The 15298-nt window shown below is 42.8% G+C and overlaps 14 non-coding genes across 14 annotated transcripts; all 14 read right to left on the bottom strand.

Moving 5' to 3' along the window:
• Positions 1 to 398: 398 nt before the first annotated feature.
• TRNAL-CAG (transfer RNA leucine (anticodon CAG)) lies at positions 399 to 481 on the bottom strand. The gene has a single exon. It is a non-coding gene; the product is annotated as a tRNA-Leu (tRNA).
• Positions 482 to 1113: 632 nt separating this feature from the next.
• On the bottom strand, positions 1114 to 1196 carry TRNAL-UAG (transfer RNA leucine (anticodon UAG)). The gene has a single exon. It is a non-coding gene; the product is annotated as a tRNA-Leu (tRNA).
• Positions 1197 to 2216: 1020 nt separating this feature from the next.
• Positions 2217 to 2299, bottom strand: TRNAL-AAG (transfer RNA leucine (anticodon AAG)). The gene has a single exon. It is a non-coding gene; the product is annotated as a tRNA-Leu (tRNA).
• A 189-nt stretch (positions 2300 to 2488) lies between these two features.
• Positions 2489 to 2571, bottom strand: TRNAL-AAG (transfer RNA leucine (anticodon AAG)). The gene has a single exon. It is a non-coding gene; the product is annotated as a tRNA-Leu (tRNA).
• A 904-nt stretch (positions 2572 to 3475) lies between these two features.
• On the bottom strand, positions 3476 to 3558 carry TRNAL-UAG (transfer RNA leucine (anticodon UAG)). The gene has a single exon. It is a non-coding gene; the product is annotated as a tRNA-Leu (tRNA).
• A 1298-nt stretch (positions 3559 to 4856) lies between these two features.
• TRNAL-CAG (transfer RNA leucine (anticodon CAG)) lies at positions 4857 to 4939 on the bottom strand. The gene has a single exon. It is a non-coding gene; the product is annotated as a tRNA-Leu (tRNA).
• A 632-nt stretch (positions 4940 to 5571) lies between these two features.
• TRNAL-UAG (transfer RNA leucine (anticodon UAG)) lies at positions 5572 to 5654 on the bottom strand. The gene has a single exon. It is a non-coding gene; the product is annotated as a tRNA-Leu (tRNA).
• Positions 5655 to 6953: 1299 nt separating this feature from the next.
• TRNAL-CAG (transfer RNA leucine (anticodon CAG)) lies at positions 6954 to 7036 on the bottom strand. Its single transcript has one exon. It is a non-coding gene; the product is annotated as a tRNA-Leu (tRNA).
• Positions 7037 to 7668: 632 nt separating this feature from the next.
• On the bottom strand, positions 7669 to 7751 carry TRNAL-UAG (transfer RNA leucine (anticodon UAG)). Its single transcript has one exon. It is a non-coding gene; the product is annotated as a tRNA-Leu (tRNA).
• Positions 7752 to 10872: 3121 nt separating this feature from the next.
• TRNAL-AAG (transfer RNA leucine (anticodon AAG)) lies at positions 10873 to 10955 on the bottom strand. The gene has a single exon. It is a non-coding gene; the product is annotated as a tRNA-Leu (tRNA).
• Positions 10956 to 11144: 189 nt separating this feature from the next.
• Positions 11145 to 11227, bottom strand: TRNAL-CAG (transfer RNA leucine (anticodon CAG)). The gene has a single exon. It is a non-coding gene; the product is annotated as a tRNA-Leu (tRNA).
• A 632-nt stretch (positions 11228 to 11859) lies between these two features.
• TRNAL-UAG (transfer RNA leucine (anticodon UAG)) lies at positions 11860 to 11942 on the bottom strand. The gene has a single exon. It is a non-coding gene; the product is annotated as a tRNA-Leu (tRNA).
• Positions 11943 to 13240: 1298 nt separating this feature from the next.
• On the bottom strand, positions 13241 to 13323 carry TRNAL-CAG (transfer RNA leucine (anticodon CAG)). The gene has a single exon. It is a non-coding gene; the product is annotated as a tRNA-Leu (tRNA).
• A 632-nt stretch (positions 13324 to 13955) lies between these two features.
• TRNAL-UAG (transfer RNA leucine (anticodon UAG)) lies at positions 13956 to 14038 on the bottom strand. The gene has a single exon. It is a non-coding gene; the product is annotated as a tRNA-Leu (tRNA).
• Between the last annotated feature and the right edge of the window lie 1260 nt (positions 14039 to 15298).

Here is a 15298-nt window from a genome sequence, read left to right as displayed (position 1 = left end):
AGACAGAATTGGGCGAATTCATTTGCAGTTGAAACTGAAGTTTGGTACTTATTCAGATATTATATGCACTGCCAATTTTTAGCTGAGATTCTGAAGGAACGCAGAGACAAAATGGACTTAAAGTTTTGTCAGAAGTGGTATTCGAACCCATGCCTCCAGCAGAGACTGCGGCCTTAACGCAGCACCTTAGACCACTCGGCCATCCTGACCACATGTTGCTTGTTCATCTACATAGTTAGAAAGATAGTGTGAACAAAAAAAACACACATCTTAGGCCATGAGTGGCTATAGCAAGAAAAAAACTCACTGCACTTTTCCAAAAAGACAACCATATAAGCCCATGTGAGGGAAATGATCTGATTTTCTCCCTCAAGAAAAAAGAAGATTAAACACAGGTTTGTCAGAAGTGGGATTTGAACCCACGCCTCCAGAAGAGACTGCGACCTGAACGCAGCACCTTAGACCACTCGGCCATCCTGACTTGCATTTGCAGCACCTTCCACAAGCCAGACAGCCATGCAAGTGGGGTACCGAAAAGGCATGCCCTCAATTTATTTATCCCATTATAAGCATTTCCAACAGATCTTTGAACAATCCATACAGAGCAGTACCTATGAAGAACTCTTTAGACCTTTAATGAGTACAAAGAGAAAGTGCTATTCACCAGCCACTTGAACGGCCCAAAGCTGCTTTGAAATTGAGTCAATAGCCACATCTTGGCTGACTAAAGCAAATTCAACAAGGGATCTCAATGTCACAACATAGGGTGGAATTCGCAAATCTAAGTAGCCCCTGATCACTGCCCTGAGGAAATTGCTGTAAGTGTGCTGGAGTCCAGTTGTCTACCAGGTGCTTGGCATTCTTCCAAATGTGTATGGCCTGTCTGGCCAGGGAATACATGAGAATGACTCTTCTAGATGAGCTCTTACATGGGTCATAAGCTCATTTGGTAAGGATTGCACTTTATCAGCAAGACTTTGTACAACAGAAATATATGAGAACCCCAAGCTCTCTTGACTAGACGAGGACGGAATAACGTCCCAGGTGAAGACGAACAGATGCAACTTCCATCAGATGTTATCCTGATGAAGAAGATTATATCTCCAAAAGTCATGTCAGAAGTGGGATTCGAACCCACGCCTCCAGAGGAGACTGCGGCCTAAACACAGCACCTTAGACCACTCGGCCATCCTGACAGTGGAGAGTCCTAAGAAATGTATAAAAGTCACTCAGAAATTTCTGCGTCCATGCAAGCTTGAAATAATTTCAACCTTCAAACACAAGGTGCAACTTTTTGCACAGGACAATAAACACAGAAGATCACATATGAAAGCATTTCATTTCACAGGTGTACTGTTTTTATGCTTTTAGAATAACTTATACCTCTCACCAGCTATTTAGGGTTCTGTATCCTACTCACAAAATTACCTTGCCTGCGACCTCTCTCTTTATACACAAACAACTACTGCTCAGGAAGTAGGAAGGCAGAAGGTGGGGCAGTTTATGCAAATTTATGCTGTCAATGTGCCTTGCAGATTCATGCAGAATTTCTAGATCCTTGCTGGAAACAAGAGAGCAGGCCTTGTTTCAGATCAACTGTCCCTAGCAAGGAACGTCTGAGCACATCCATTCTTTTGCTCTCTAGCCCCTGGCTTGGGACTCACCCTCACTGGCTGAGGAGTGAAGTTCTGCATACCAACGTTGCATAGAAGGTATGTTTGTGATTGGTTTGAGATGGGTGGGAGGTCAAGAGCAGGGTAAAGCAAGTCACCTTCACTTCTAGTCTCCTCTTCTGTGCCTACCTGCCGTTCACTCACTCTGTCTTTGTTTCATTCTCTCCTTCCTCAACACCCCATCTCACTCACTGGCTCTATCATTTGTGCTCTTTCCCCTTGCTCTTCATTTCATAGTGGAAACATCTCTTGAATGGATCATTAGAAAATGAGGTTACCTTAAAATAAAAATCTACTTATTGGAAACCAAAAATATCACGAGACTGAATGTAAGCCATTTCTTCAATAAAAGGGATTTTTTAGGCATCCCCCAAAAAACACATAAAACACCACTAGTGCTAGAAGAATATTATACGAGCTTGAAGACAGAATTGGGCAAATTCATTTGAAACTGAAGTTTGGTACTTATTCAGATATTATATGCACTGCCAATTTTTAGCTGAGATTCTGAAGGAACGCAGAGACAAAATGGACTTAAAGATTTGTCAGAAGTGGGATTCGAACCCACGCCTCCAGGAGAGACTGCGGCCTTAACGCAGCGCCTTAGACCACTCGGCCATCCTGACCACATGTTGCTTGTCCATCTACATAGTGAGAAAGATAGTGTGAACAAAAAAAACACACATCTTAGGCCATAAGTGGCTATAGCAAGAAAAAAACTCACTGCACTTTTCCAAAAAGACAACCATATAAGCCCATGTGAGGGAAATGATCTGATTTTCTCCCTCAAGAAAAAAGAAGATTAAACACAGGTTTGTCAGAAGTGGGATTTGAACCCACGCCTCCAGGAGAGACTGCGGCCTTAACGCAGCGCCTTAGACCACTCAGCCATCCTGACCACATGTTGCTTGTCCATCTACATAGTGAGAAAGATAGTGTGAACAAAAAAAACACACATCTTAGGCCATAAGAGGCTATAGCAAGAAAAAAACTCACTGCACTTTTCCAAAAAGACAACCATATAAGCCCATGTGAGGGAAATGATCTGATTTTCTCCCTCAAGAAAAAAGAAGATTAAACACAGGTTTGTCAGAAGTGGGATTTGAACCCACGCCTCCAGAAGAGACTGCGATCTGAACTCAGCGCCTTAGACCACTCAGCCATCCTGACTTGCATTTGCAGCACCTTCCACAAGCCAGACAGCCATGCAAGTTTGGTACCGAAAAGGCATGCCCTCAATTTATTTATCCCATTATAAGCATTTCCAACAGATCTTTGAACAATCCACACAGAGCAGTACCTATGAAGAACTCTTTAGACCTTTAAAGCGTACAAAGAGAAAGTGCTATTCACCAGCCACTTGAACGGCGCAAAGCTGCTTTGAAATTGAGTCAACAGCCACATCTTGGCTGACTAAAGCAAATTCAACAAGGGAGCTCAATGTCACAACATAGGGTGGAATACGCAAATCTAAGCAGCCCCTGATCACAGCCCTGAGGACATTGCTGTAAGTGTGCTGGAGTACAGCTGTCTACCAGGTGCTTGGCATTCTTCCAAATTTGCATGGCCTGTCTGGCCAGGGAATACAAGAGCATGACTCTTCTAGATGAGCTCTTACATGGGTCCTAAGCTTATTTGGTAAGGATTGCACTTTATCAGCAAGACTTTGTACAACAGAAATATATGAGAACCCCAAGCTCTCTTGACTAGACGAGGACGGAATAACGTCCCAGGTGAAGACGAACAGATGCAACTTCCATCAGATGTTATCCTGATGAAGAAGATTATATCTCCAAAAGTCATGTCAGAAGTGGGATTCGAACCCACGCCTCCAGAGGAGACTGCGGCCTAAACACAGCACCTTAGACCACTCGGCCATCCTGACAGTGGAGAGTCCTAAGAAATGTATAAAAGTCACTCAGAAATTTCTGCGTCCATGCAAGCTTGAAATAATTTCAACCTTCAAACACAAGGTGCAACTTTTTGCACAGGACAATAAACACAGAAGATCACATATGAAAGCATTTCATTTCACAGGTGTACTGTTTTTATGCTTTTAGAATAACTTATACCTCTCACCAGCTATTTAGGGTTCTGTATCCTACTCACAAAATTACCTTGCCTGCGACCTCTCTCTTTATACACAAACAACTACTGCTCAGGAAGTAGGAAGGCAGAAGGTGGGGCAGTTTATGCAAATTTATGCTGTCAATGTGCCTTGCAGATTCATGCAGAATTTCTAGATCCTTGCTGGAAACAAGAGAGCAGGCCTTGTTTCAGATCAACTGTCCCTAGCAAGGAACGTCTGAGCACATCCATTCTTTTGCTCTCTAGCCCCTGGCTTGGGACTCACCCTCACTGGCTGAGGAGTGAAGTTCTGCATACCAACGTTGCATAGAAGGTATGTTTGTGATTGGTTTGAGATGGGTGGGAGGTCAAGAGCAGGGTAAAGCAAGTCACCTTCACTTCTAGTCTCCTCTTCTGTGCCTACCTGCCGTTCACTCACTCTGTCTTTGTTTCATTCTCTCCTTCCTCAACACCCCATCTCACTCACTGGCTCTATCATTTGTGCTCTTTCCCCTTGCTCTTCATTTCATAGTGGAAACATCTCTTGAATGGATCATTAGAAAATGAGGTTACCTTAAAATAAAAATCTACTTATTGGAAACCAAAAATATCACGAGACTGAATGTAAGCCATTTCTTCAATAAAAGGGATTTTTTAGGCACCCCCCAAAAAACACATAAAACACCACTAGTGCTAGAAGAATATTATACGAGCTTGAAGACAGAATTGGGCAAATTCATTTGCAGTTGAAACTGAAGTTTGGTACTTATTCAGAAATGATATGCACTGCCAATTTTTAGCTGAGATTCTGAAGGAACGCAGAGACAAAAAGGACTTAAAGTTTTGTCAGAAGTGGGATTTGAACCCACGCCTCCATGAGAGACTGCGGCCTTAACTCAGCGCCTTAGACCACTCGGTCATCCTGACCACATGTTGCTTGTTCATCTACATAGTGAGAAAGATAGTGTGAACAAAAAAAACACACATCTTAGGCCATGAGTGGCTATAGCAAGAAAAAAACTCACTGCACTTTTCCAAAAAGACAACCATATAAGCCCATGTGAGGGAAATGATCTGATTTTCTCCCTCAAGAAAATAGAAGATTAAACACAGGTTTGTCAGAAGTGGGATTTGAACCCACACCTCCAGAAGAGACTGCGACCTGAACGCAGCACCTTAGACCACTCGGCCATCCTGACTTACATTTGCAGCACCTTCCACAAGCCAGACAGCCATGCAAGTGGGGTACCGAAAAGGCATGCCCTCAATTTATTTATCCCATAATAAGCATTTCCAACAGATCTTTGAACAATCCATACAGAGCAGTACCTATGAAGAACTCTTTAGACCTTTAATGAGTACAAAGAGAAAGTGCTATTCACCAGCCACTTGAACGGCCCAAAGCTGCTTTGAAATTGAGTCAATAGCCACATCTTGGCTGACTAAAGCAAATTCAACAAGGGATCTCAATGTCACAACATAGGGTGGAATTCGCAAATCTAAGCAGCCCCTGATCACTGCCCTGAGGAAATTGCTGTAAGTGTGCTGGAGTCCAGCTGTCTACCAGGTGCTTGGCATTCTTCCAAATTTGTATGGCCTGTCTGGCCAGGGAATACAAGAGAATAACTCTTCTAGATGAGCTCTTACATGGGTCATAAGCTCATTTGGTAAGGATTGCACTTTATCAGCAAGACTTTGTACAACAGAAATATATGAGAAACCCAAGCTCTCTTGACTAGACGAGGACAGAATAACGTCCCAGGTGAAGACGAACAGAAGCAACTTCCATCAGATGTTATCCTGATGAAGAAGATTATATCTCCAAAAGTCATTTCAGAAGTGGGATTCGAACCCACGCCTCCAGAGGAGACTGCGGCCTAAACACAGCACCTTAGACCACTCGGCCATCCTGACAGTGAAGAGTCCTAAGAAATGTATAAAAGTCACTCTGAAATTTCTGCGTCCATGCAAGCTTGAAATAATTTCAACCTTCAAACACAAGGTGCAACTTTTTGCACAGGACAATAAACACAGAAGATCACATATGAAAGCATTTCATTTCACAGGTGTACTGTTTTTATGCTTTTAGAATAACTTATACCTCTCACCAGCTATTTAGGGTTCTGTATCCTACTCACAAAATTACCTTGCCTGCGACCTTTCTCTCTATACACAAACAACTACTGCTCAGGAAGTAGGAAGACAGAAGGTGGGGCAGTTTATGCAAATTTATGCTGGCAATGTGCCTTGCACATTCATGCAGAATTTCTAGATCCTTGCTGGAAACAAGAGAGCAGGCCTTGTTTCAGATCAACTGTCCCTAGCAAGGAACGTCCGAGCACATCCATTCTTTTGCTCTCTAGCCCCTGGCTTGGGACTCACCCTCACTGGCTGAGGAGTGAAGTTCTGCATACCAACGTTGCATAGATGGTATGTTTGTGATTGGTTTGAGATGGGTGGGAGGTCAAGAGCAGGGAAAAGCAAGTCACTTTCACTTCTAGTCTCCTCTTCTATGCCTACCTGCCGTTCACTCACTCTGTCTTTGTTTCATTCTCTCCTTCCTCAACACCCCATCTCACTCACTCGCGCTATCATTTGTGCTCTTTCCCCTTGCTCTTCATTTCATAGTGGAAACATCTCTTGAATGGATCATTAGAAAATGAGGTTACATAAAATTAAAAATCTACTTATTGGAAACCAAAAATATCACAAGACTGAATGTAAGCCATTTCTTCAATAAAAGGGAGTTTTTTAGGCACCCCCCAAAAAACACATAAAACACCACTAGTGCTAGAAGAATATTATAAGAGCTTGAAGACAGAATTGGGCAAATTCATTTGCAGTTGAAACTGAAGTTTGGTACTTATTCAGATATTGTATGCACTGCCAATTTTTAGCTGAGATTCTGAAGGAACGCAGAGACAAAATGGACTTAAAGTTTTGTCAGAAGTGGGATTTGAACCCATGCCTCCAGGAGAGACTGCAGCCTTAACGCAGCGCCTTAGACCACTCGGCCATCCTGACCACATGTTGCTTGTCCATCTACATAGTGAGAAAGATAGTGTGAACAAAAAAAACACACATCTTAGGCCATAAGTGGCTATAGCAAGAAAAAAACTCACTGCACTTTTCCAAAAAGACAACCATATAAGCCCATGTGAGGGAAATGATCTGATTTTCTCCCTCAAGAAAAATGAAGATTAAACACAGGTTTGTCAGAAGTGGGATTTGAACCCACGCCTCCAGAAGAGACTGCGACCTGAACGCAGCGCCTTAGACCACTCGGCCATCCTGACTTGCATTTGCAGCACCTTCCACAAGCCAGACAGCCATGCAAGTGGGGTACCGAAAAGGCATGCCCTCAATTTATTTATCCCATTATAAGCATTTCCAACAGATCTTTGAACAATCCATACAGAGCAGTAACTATGAAGAACTCTTTAGACCTTTAAAGCGTACAAAGAGAAAGTGCTATTCACCAGCCACTTGAACGGCCCAAAGCTGCTTTGAAATTGAGTCAACAGCCACATCTTGGCTGACTAAAGCAAATTCAACAAGGGAGCTCAATGTCACAACATAGGGTGGAATACGCAAATCTAAGCAGCCCCTGATCACAGCCCTGAGGACATTGCTGTAAGTGTGCTGGAGTACAGCTGTCTACCAGGTGCTTGACATTCTTCCAAATTTGCATGGCCTGTCTGGCCAGGGAATACAAGAGCATGACTCTTCTAGATGAGCTCTTACATGGGTCCTAAGCTCATTTGGTAAGGATTGCACTTTATCAGCAAGACTTTGTACAACAGAAATATATGAGAAACCCAAGCTCTCTTGACTAGACGAGGACGGAATAACGTCCCAGGTGAAGACGAACAGATGCAAATTCCATCAGATGTTATCCTGATGAAGAAGATTATATCTCCAAAAGTCATGTCAGAAGTGGGATTCGAACCCACGCCTCCAGAGGAGACTGCAGCCTAAACACAGCGCCTTAGACCACTCGGCCATCCTGACAGTGGAGAGTCTTAAGAAATGTATAAAAGTCACTCAGAAATTTCTGCGTCCATGCAAGCTTGAAACAATTTCAACCTTCAAACACAAGGTGCAACTTTTTGCACAGGACAATAAACACAGAAGATCACATATGAAAGCATTTCATTTCACAGGTGTACTGTTTTTATGCTTTTAGAATAACTTATACCTCTCACCAGCTATTTAGGGTTCTGTATCCTACTCACAAAATTACCTTGCCTGCGACCTCTCTCTTTATACACAAACAACTACTGCTCAGGAAGTAGGAAGGCAGAAGGTGGGGCAGTTTATGCAAATTTATGCTGTCAATGTGCCTTGCAGATTCATGCAGAATTTGTAGATCCTTGCTGGAAACAAGAGAGCAGGCCTTGTTTCAGATCAACTGTCCCTAGCAAGGAACGTCTGAGCACATCCATTCTTTTGCTCTCTAGCCCCTGGCTTGGGACTCACCCTCACTGGCTGAGGAGTGAAGTTCTGCATACCAACGTTGCATAGAAGGTATGTTTGTGATTGGTTTGAGATGGGTGGGAGGTCAAGAGCAGGGAAAAGCAAGTCACCTTCACTTCTAGTCTCCTCTTCTATGCCTACCTGCCGTTCACTCACTCTGTCTTTGTTTCATTCTCTCCTTCCTCAACACCCCATCTCACTCACTGGCTCTATCATTTGTGCTCTTTCCCCTTGCTCTTCATTTCATAGTGGAAACATCTCTTGAATGGATCATTAGAAAATGAGGTTACATAAAAATAAAAATCTACTTATTGGAAACCAAAAATATCACAAGACTGAATGTAAGCCATTTCTTCAATAAAAGGGATTTTTTAGGCACCCCCCAAAAAACACATAAAACACCACTAGTGCTAGAAGAATATTATACGAGCTTGAAGACAGAATTCGGCAAATTCATTTGCAGTTGAAACTGAAGTTTGGTACTTATTCAGATATTATATGCACTGCCAATTTTTAGCTGAGATTCTGAAGGAACGCAGAGACAAAATGGACTTAAAGTTTTGTCAGAAGTGGGATTCGAACCCACGCCTCCAGCAGAGACTGCGGCCTTAATGCAGCTCCTTAGACCACTCGGCCATCCTGACCACATGTTGCTTGTCCATCTACATAGTGAGAAAGATAGTGTGAACAAAAAAACACACATCTTAGGCCATAAGTGGATATAGCAAGAAAAAAACTCACTGCACTTTTCCAAAAAGACAACCATATAAGCCCATGTGAGGGAAATGATCTGATTTTCTCCCTCAATAAAAAAGAAGATTAAACACAGGTTTGTCAGAAGTGGGATTTGAACCCACGCCTCCAGAAGAGACTGCGACCTGAACGCAGCGCCTTAGACCACTCGGCATCCTGACTTGCATTTGCAGCACCTTCCACAAGCCAGACAGCCATGCAAGTTTGGTACCGAAAAGGCATGCCCTCAATTTATTTATCCCATTATAAGCATTTCCAACAGATCTTCGAACAATCCATACAGAGCAGTACCTATGAAGAACTCTTTAGACCTTTAAAGCATACAAAGAGAAAGTGCTATTCACCAGCCACTTGAACGGCCCAAAGCTGCTTTGAAATTGAGTCAACAGCCACATATTGGCTGACTAAAGCAAATTCAACAAGGGATCTCAATGTCACAACATAGGGTGGAATTCGCAAATCTAAGCAGCCCCTGATCACTGCCCTGAGGAAATTGCTGTAAGTGTGCTGGAGTCCAGCTGTCTACCAGGTGCTTGGCATTCTTCCAAATTTGTATGGCCTGTCTGGCAAGGGAATACAAGAGAATGACTCTTCTAGATGAGCTCTTACATGGGTCCTAAGCTCATTTGGTAAGGATTGCACTTTATCAGCAAGACTTTGTACAACAGAAATATATGAGAAACCCAAGCTCTCTTGACTAGACGAGGACGGAATAACGTCCCAGGTGAAGACGAACAGATGCAACTTCCATCAGATGTTATCCTGATGAAGAAGATTATATCTCCAAAAGTCATTTCAGAAGTGGGATTCGAACCCACGCCTCCACAGGAGACTGCAGCCTACACACAGCGCCTTAGACCACTCGGCCATCCTGACAGTGAAGAGTCCTAAGAAATGTATAAAAGTCACTCAGAAATTTCTGCGTCCATGCAAGCTTGAAATAATTTCAACCTTCAAACACAAGGTGCAACTTTTTGCACAGGACAATAAACACAGAAGATCACATATGAAAGCATTTCATTTCACAGGTGTACTGTTTTTATGCTTTTAGAATAACTTATACCTCTCACCAGCTATTTAGGGTTCTGTATCCTACTCACTAAATTATCTTGCCTGCGACCTCTCTCTTTATACACAAACAACTACTGCTCAGGAAGTAGGAAGGCAGAAGGTGGGGGAGTTTATGCAAATTTATGCTGTCAATGTGCCTTGCAGATTCATGCAGAATTTCTAGATCCTTGCTGGAAACAAGAGAGCAGGCCTTGTTTCAGATCAACTGTCCCTAGCAAGGAACGTCCGAGCACATCCATTCTTTTGCTCTCTAGCCCCTGGCTTGGGACTCACCCTCACTGGCTGAGGAGTGAAGTTCTGCATACCAACGTTGCATAGATGGTATGTTTGTGATTGGTTTGAGATGGGTGGGAGGTCAAGAGCAGGGAAAAGCAAGTCACTTTCACTTCTAGTCTCCTCTTCTATGCCTACCTGCCGTTCACTCACTCTGTCTTTGTTTCATTCTCTCCTTCCTCAACACCCCATCTCACTCACTCGCGCTATCATTTGTGCTCTTTCCCCTTGCTCTTCATTTCATAGTGGAAACATCTCTTGAATGGATCATTAGAAAATGAGGTTACATAAAATTAAAAATCTACTTATTGGAAACCAAAAATATCACAAGACTGAATGTAAGCCATTTCTTCAATAAAAGGGAGTTTTTTAGGCACCCCCCAAAAAACACATAAAACACCACTAGTGCTAGAAGAATATTATAAGAGCTTGAAGACAGAATTGGGCAAATTCATTTGCAGTTGAAACTGAAGTTTGGTACTTATTCAGATATTGTATGCACTGCCAATTTTTAGCTGAGATTCTGAAGGAACGCAGAGACAAAATGGACTTAAAGTTTTGTCAGAAGTGGGATTCGAACCCACGCCTCCAGGAGAGACTGCAGCCTTAACGCAGCGCCTTAGACCACTCGGCCATCCTGACCACATGTTGCTTGTCCATCTACATAGTGAGAAAGATAGTGTGAACAAAAAAAACACACATCTTAGGCCATAAGTGGCTATAGCAAGAAAAAAACTCACTGCACTTTTCCAAAAAGACAACCATATAAGCCCATGTGAGGGAAATGATCTGATTTTCTCCCTCAAGAAAAATGAAGATTAAACACAGGTTTGTCAGAAGTGGGATTTGAACCCACGCCTCCAGAAGAGACTGCAACCTGAACGCAGCGCCTTAGACCACTCGGCCATCCTGACTTGCATTTGCAGCACCTTCCACAAGCCAGACAGCCATGCAAGTGGGGTACCGAAAAGGCATGCCCTCAATTTATTTATCCCATTATAAGCATTTCCAACAGATCTTTGAACAATCCATACAGAGCAGTAACTATGAAGAACTCTTTAGACCTTTAAAGCGTACAAAGAGAAAGTGCTATTCACCAGCCACTTGAACGGCCCAAAGCTGCTTTGAAATTGAGTCAACAGCCACATCTTGGCTGACTAAAGCAAATTCAACAAGGGAGCTCAATGTCACAACATAGGGTGGAATACGCAAATCTAAGCAGCCCCTGATCACAGCCCTGAGGACATTGCTGTAAGTGTGCTGGAGTACAGCTGTCTACCAGGTGCTTGACATTCTTCCAAATTTGCATGGCCTGTCTGGCCAGGGAATACAAGAGCATGACTCTTCTAGATGAGCTCTTACATGGGTCCTAAGCTCATTTGGTAAGGATTGCACTTTATCAGCAAGACTTTGTACAACAGAAATATATGAGAAACCCAAGCTCTCTTGACTAGACGAGGACGGAATAACGTCCCAGGTGAAGACGAACAGATGCAAATTCCATCAGATGTTATCCTGATGAAGAAGATTATATCTCCAAAAGTCATGTCAGAAGTGGGATTCGAACCCACGCCTCCAGAGGAGACTGCAGCCTAAACACAGCGCCTTAGACCACTCGGCCATCCTGACAGTGGAGAGTCTTAAGAAATGTATAAAAGTCACTCAGAAATTTCTGCGTCCATGCAAGCTTGAAACAATTTCAACCTTCAAACACAAGGTGCAACTTTTTGCACAGGACAATAAACACAGAAGATCACATATGAAAGCATTTCATTTCACAGGTGTACTGTTTTTATGCTTTTAGAATAACTTATACCTCTCACCAGCTATTTAGGGTTCTGTATCCTACTCACAAAATTACCTTGCCTGCGACCTCTCTCTTTATACACAAACAACTACTGCTTAGGAAGTAGGAAGGCAGAAGGTGGGGCAGTTTATGCAAATTTATGCTGTCAATGTGCCTTGCAGATTCATGCAGAATTTCTAGATCCTTGCTGGAAACAAGAGAGCAGGCCTTGTTTCAGATCAACTGTCCCTAGCAAGGAACGTCTGAGCACATCCATTCTTTTGCTCTCTAGCCCCTGGCTTGGGACTCACCCTCACTGGCTGAGGAGTGAAGTTCTGCATACCAACGTTGCATAGAAGGTATGTTTGTGATTGGTTTGAGATGGGTGGGAGGTCAAGAGCAGGGAAAAGCAAGTCACCTTCACTTCTAGTCTCCTCTTCTATGCCTACCTGCCGTTCACTCACTCTGTCTTTGTTTCATTCTCTCCTTCCTCAACACCCCATCTCACTCACTGGCTCTATCATTTGTGCTCTTTCCCCTTGCTCTTCATTTCATAGTGGAAACATCTCTTGAATGGATCATTAGAAAATGAGGTTACATAAAATTAAAAATCTACTTATTGGAAACCAAAAATATCACAAGACTGAATGTAAGCCATTTCTTCAATAAAAGGGATTTTTTAGGCACCCCCCAAAAAACACATAAAACACCACTAGTGCTAGAAGAATATTATACGAGCTTGAAGACAGAATTGGGCGAATTCATTTGCAATTGAAACTGAAGTTTGGTACTTATTCAGATATTATATGCACTGCCAATTTTTAGCTGAGATTCTGAAGGAACGCAGAGACAAAATGGACTTAAAGTTTTGTCAGAAGTGGTATTCGAACCCATGCCTCCAGCAGAGACTGCGGCCTTAACGCAGCACCTTAGACCACTCGGCCATCCTGACCACATGTTGCTTGTTCATCTACATAGTTAGAAAGATAGTGTGAACAAAAAAAACACACATCTTAGGCCATGAGTGGCTATAGCAAGAAAAAAACTCACTGCACTTTTCCAAAAAGACAACCATATAAGCCCATGTGAGGGAAATGATCTGATTTTCTCCCTCAAGAAAAAAGAAGATTAAACACAGGTTTGTCAGAAGTGGGATTTGAACCCACGCCTCCAGAAGAGACTGCGACCTGAACGCAGCACCTTAGACCACTCGGCCATCCTGACTTGCATTTGCAGCACCTTCCACAAGCCAGACAGCCATGCAAGTGGGGTACCGAAAAGGCATGCCCTCAATTTATTTATCCCATTATAAGCATTTCCAACAGATCTTTGAACAATCCATACAGAGCAGTACCTATGAAGAACTCTTTAGACCTTTAATGAGTACAAAGAGAAAGTGCTATTCACCAGCCACTTGAACGGCCCAAAGCTGCTTTGAAATTGAGTCAATAGCCACATCTTGGCTGACTAAAGCAAATTCAACAAGGGATCTCAATGTCACAACATAGGGTGGAATTCGCAAATCTAAGTAGCCCCTGATCACTGCCCTGAGGAAATTGCTGTAAGTGTGCTGGAGTCCAGTTGTCTACCAGGTGCTTGGCATTCTTCCAAATGTGTATGGCCTGTCTGGCCAGGGAATACATGAGAATGACTCTTCTAGATGAGCTCTTACATGGGTCATAAGCTCATTTGGTAAGGATTGCACTTTATCAGCAAGACTTTGTACAACAGAAATATATGAGAACCCCAAGCTCTCTTGACTAGACGAGGACGGAATAACGTCCCAGGTGAAGACGAACAGATGCAACTTCCATCAGATGTTATCCTGATGAAGAAGATTATATCTCCAAAAGTCATGTCAGAAGTGGGATTCGAACCCACGCCTCCAGAGGAGACTGCGGCCTAAACACAGCGCCTTAGACCACTCGGCCATCCTGACAGTGGAGAGTCCTAAGAAATGTATAAAAGTCACTCAGAAATTTCTGCGTCCATGCAAGCTTGAAATAATTTCAACCTTCAAACACAAGGTGCAACTTTTTGCACAGGACAATAAACACAGAAGATCACATATGAAAGCATTTCATTTCACAGGTGTACTGTTTTTATGCTTTTAGAATAACTTATACCTCTCACCAGCTATTTAGGGTTCTGTATCCTACTCACAAAATTACCTTGCCTGCGACCTCTCTCTTTATACACAAACAACTACTGCTCAGGAAGTAGGAAGGCAGAAGGTGGGGCAGTTTATGCAAATTTATGCTGTCAATGTGCCTTGCAGATTCATGCAGAATTTCTAGATCCTTGCTGGAAACAAGAGAGCAGGCCTTGTTTCAGATCAACTGTCCCTAGCAAGGAACGTCTGAGCACATCCATTCTTTTGCTCTCTAGCCCCTGGCTTGGGACTCACCCTCACTGGCTGAGGAGTGAAGTTCTGCATACCAACGTTGCATAGAAGGTATGTTTGTGATTGGTTTGAGATGGGTGGGAGGTCAAGAGCAGGGAAAAGCAAGTCACCTTCACTTCTAGTCTCCTCTTCTATGCCTACCTGCCGTTCACTCACTCTGTCTTTGTTTCATTCTCTCCTTCCTCAACACCCCATCTCACTCACTGGCTCTATCATTTGTGCTCTTTCCCCTTGCTCTTCATTTCATAGTGGAAACATCTCTTGAATGGATCATTAGAAAATGAGGTTACATAAAAATAAAAATCTACTTATTGGAAACCAAAAATATCACAAGACTGAATGTAAGCCATTTCTTCAATAAAAGGGATTTTTTAGGCACCCCCCAAAAAACACATAAAACACCACTAGTGCTAGAAGAATATTATACGAGCTTGAAGACAGAATTGGGCAAATTCATTTGCAGTTGAAACTGAAGTTTGGTACTTATTCAGATATTATATGCACTGCCAATTTTTAGCTGAGATTCTGAAGGAACGCAGAGACAAAATGGACTTAAAGTTTTGTCAGAAGTGGGATTCGAACCCACGCCTCCAGCAGAGACTGCGGCCTTAATGCAGCTCCTTAGACCACTCGGCCATCCTGACCACATGTTGCTTGTCCATCTACATAGTGAGAAAGATAGTGTGAACAAAAAAAACACACATCTTAGGCCATAAGTGGATATAGCAAGAAAAAAACTCACTGCACTTTTCCAAAAAGACAACCATATAAGCCCATGTGAGGGAAATGATCTGA

The sequence above is a fragment of the Lissotriton helveticus genome, chromosome 8, assembly GCF_964261635.1.
Source record: "Lissotriton helveticus chromosome 8, aLisHel1.1, whole genome shotgun sequence".
Classification (NCBI taxonomy): Eukaryota; Metazoa; Chordata; class Amphibia; order Caudata; family Salamandridae; genus Lissotriton; species Lissotriton helveticus.
This window is presented reverse-complemented; position numbering and strand designations above follow the sequence as displayed.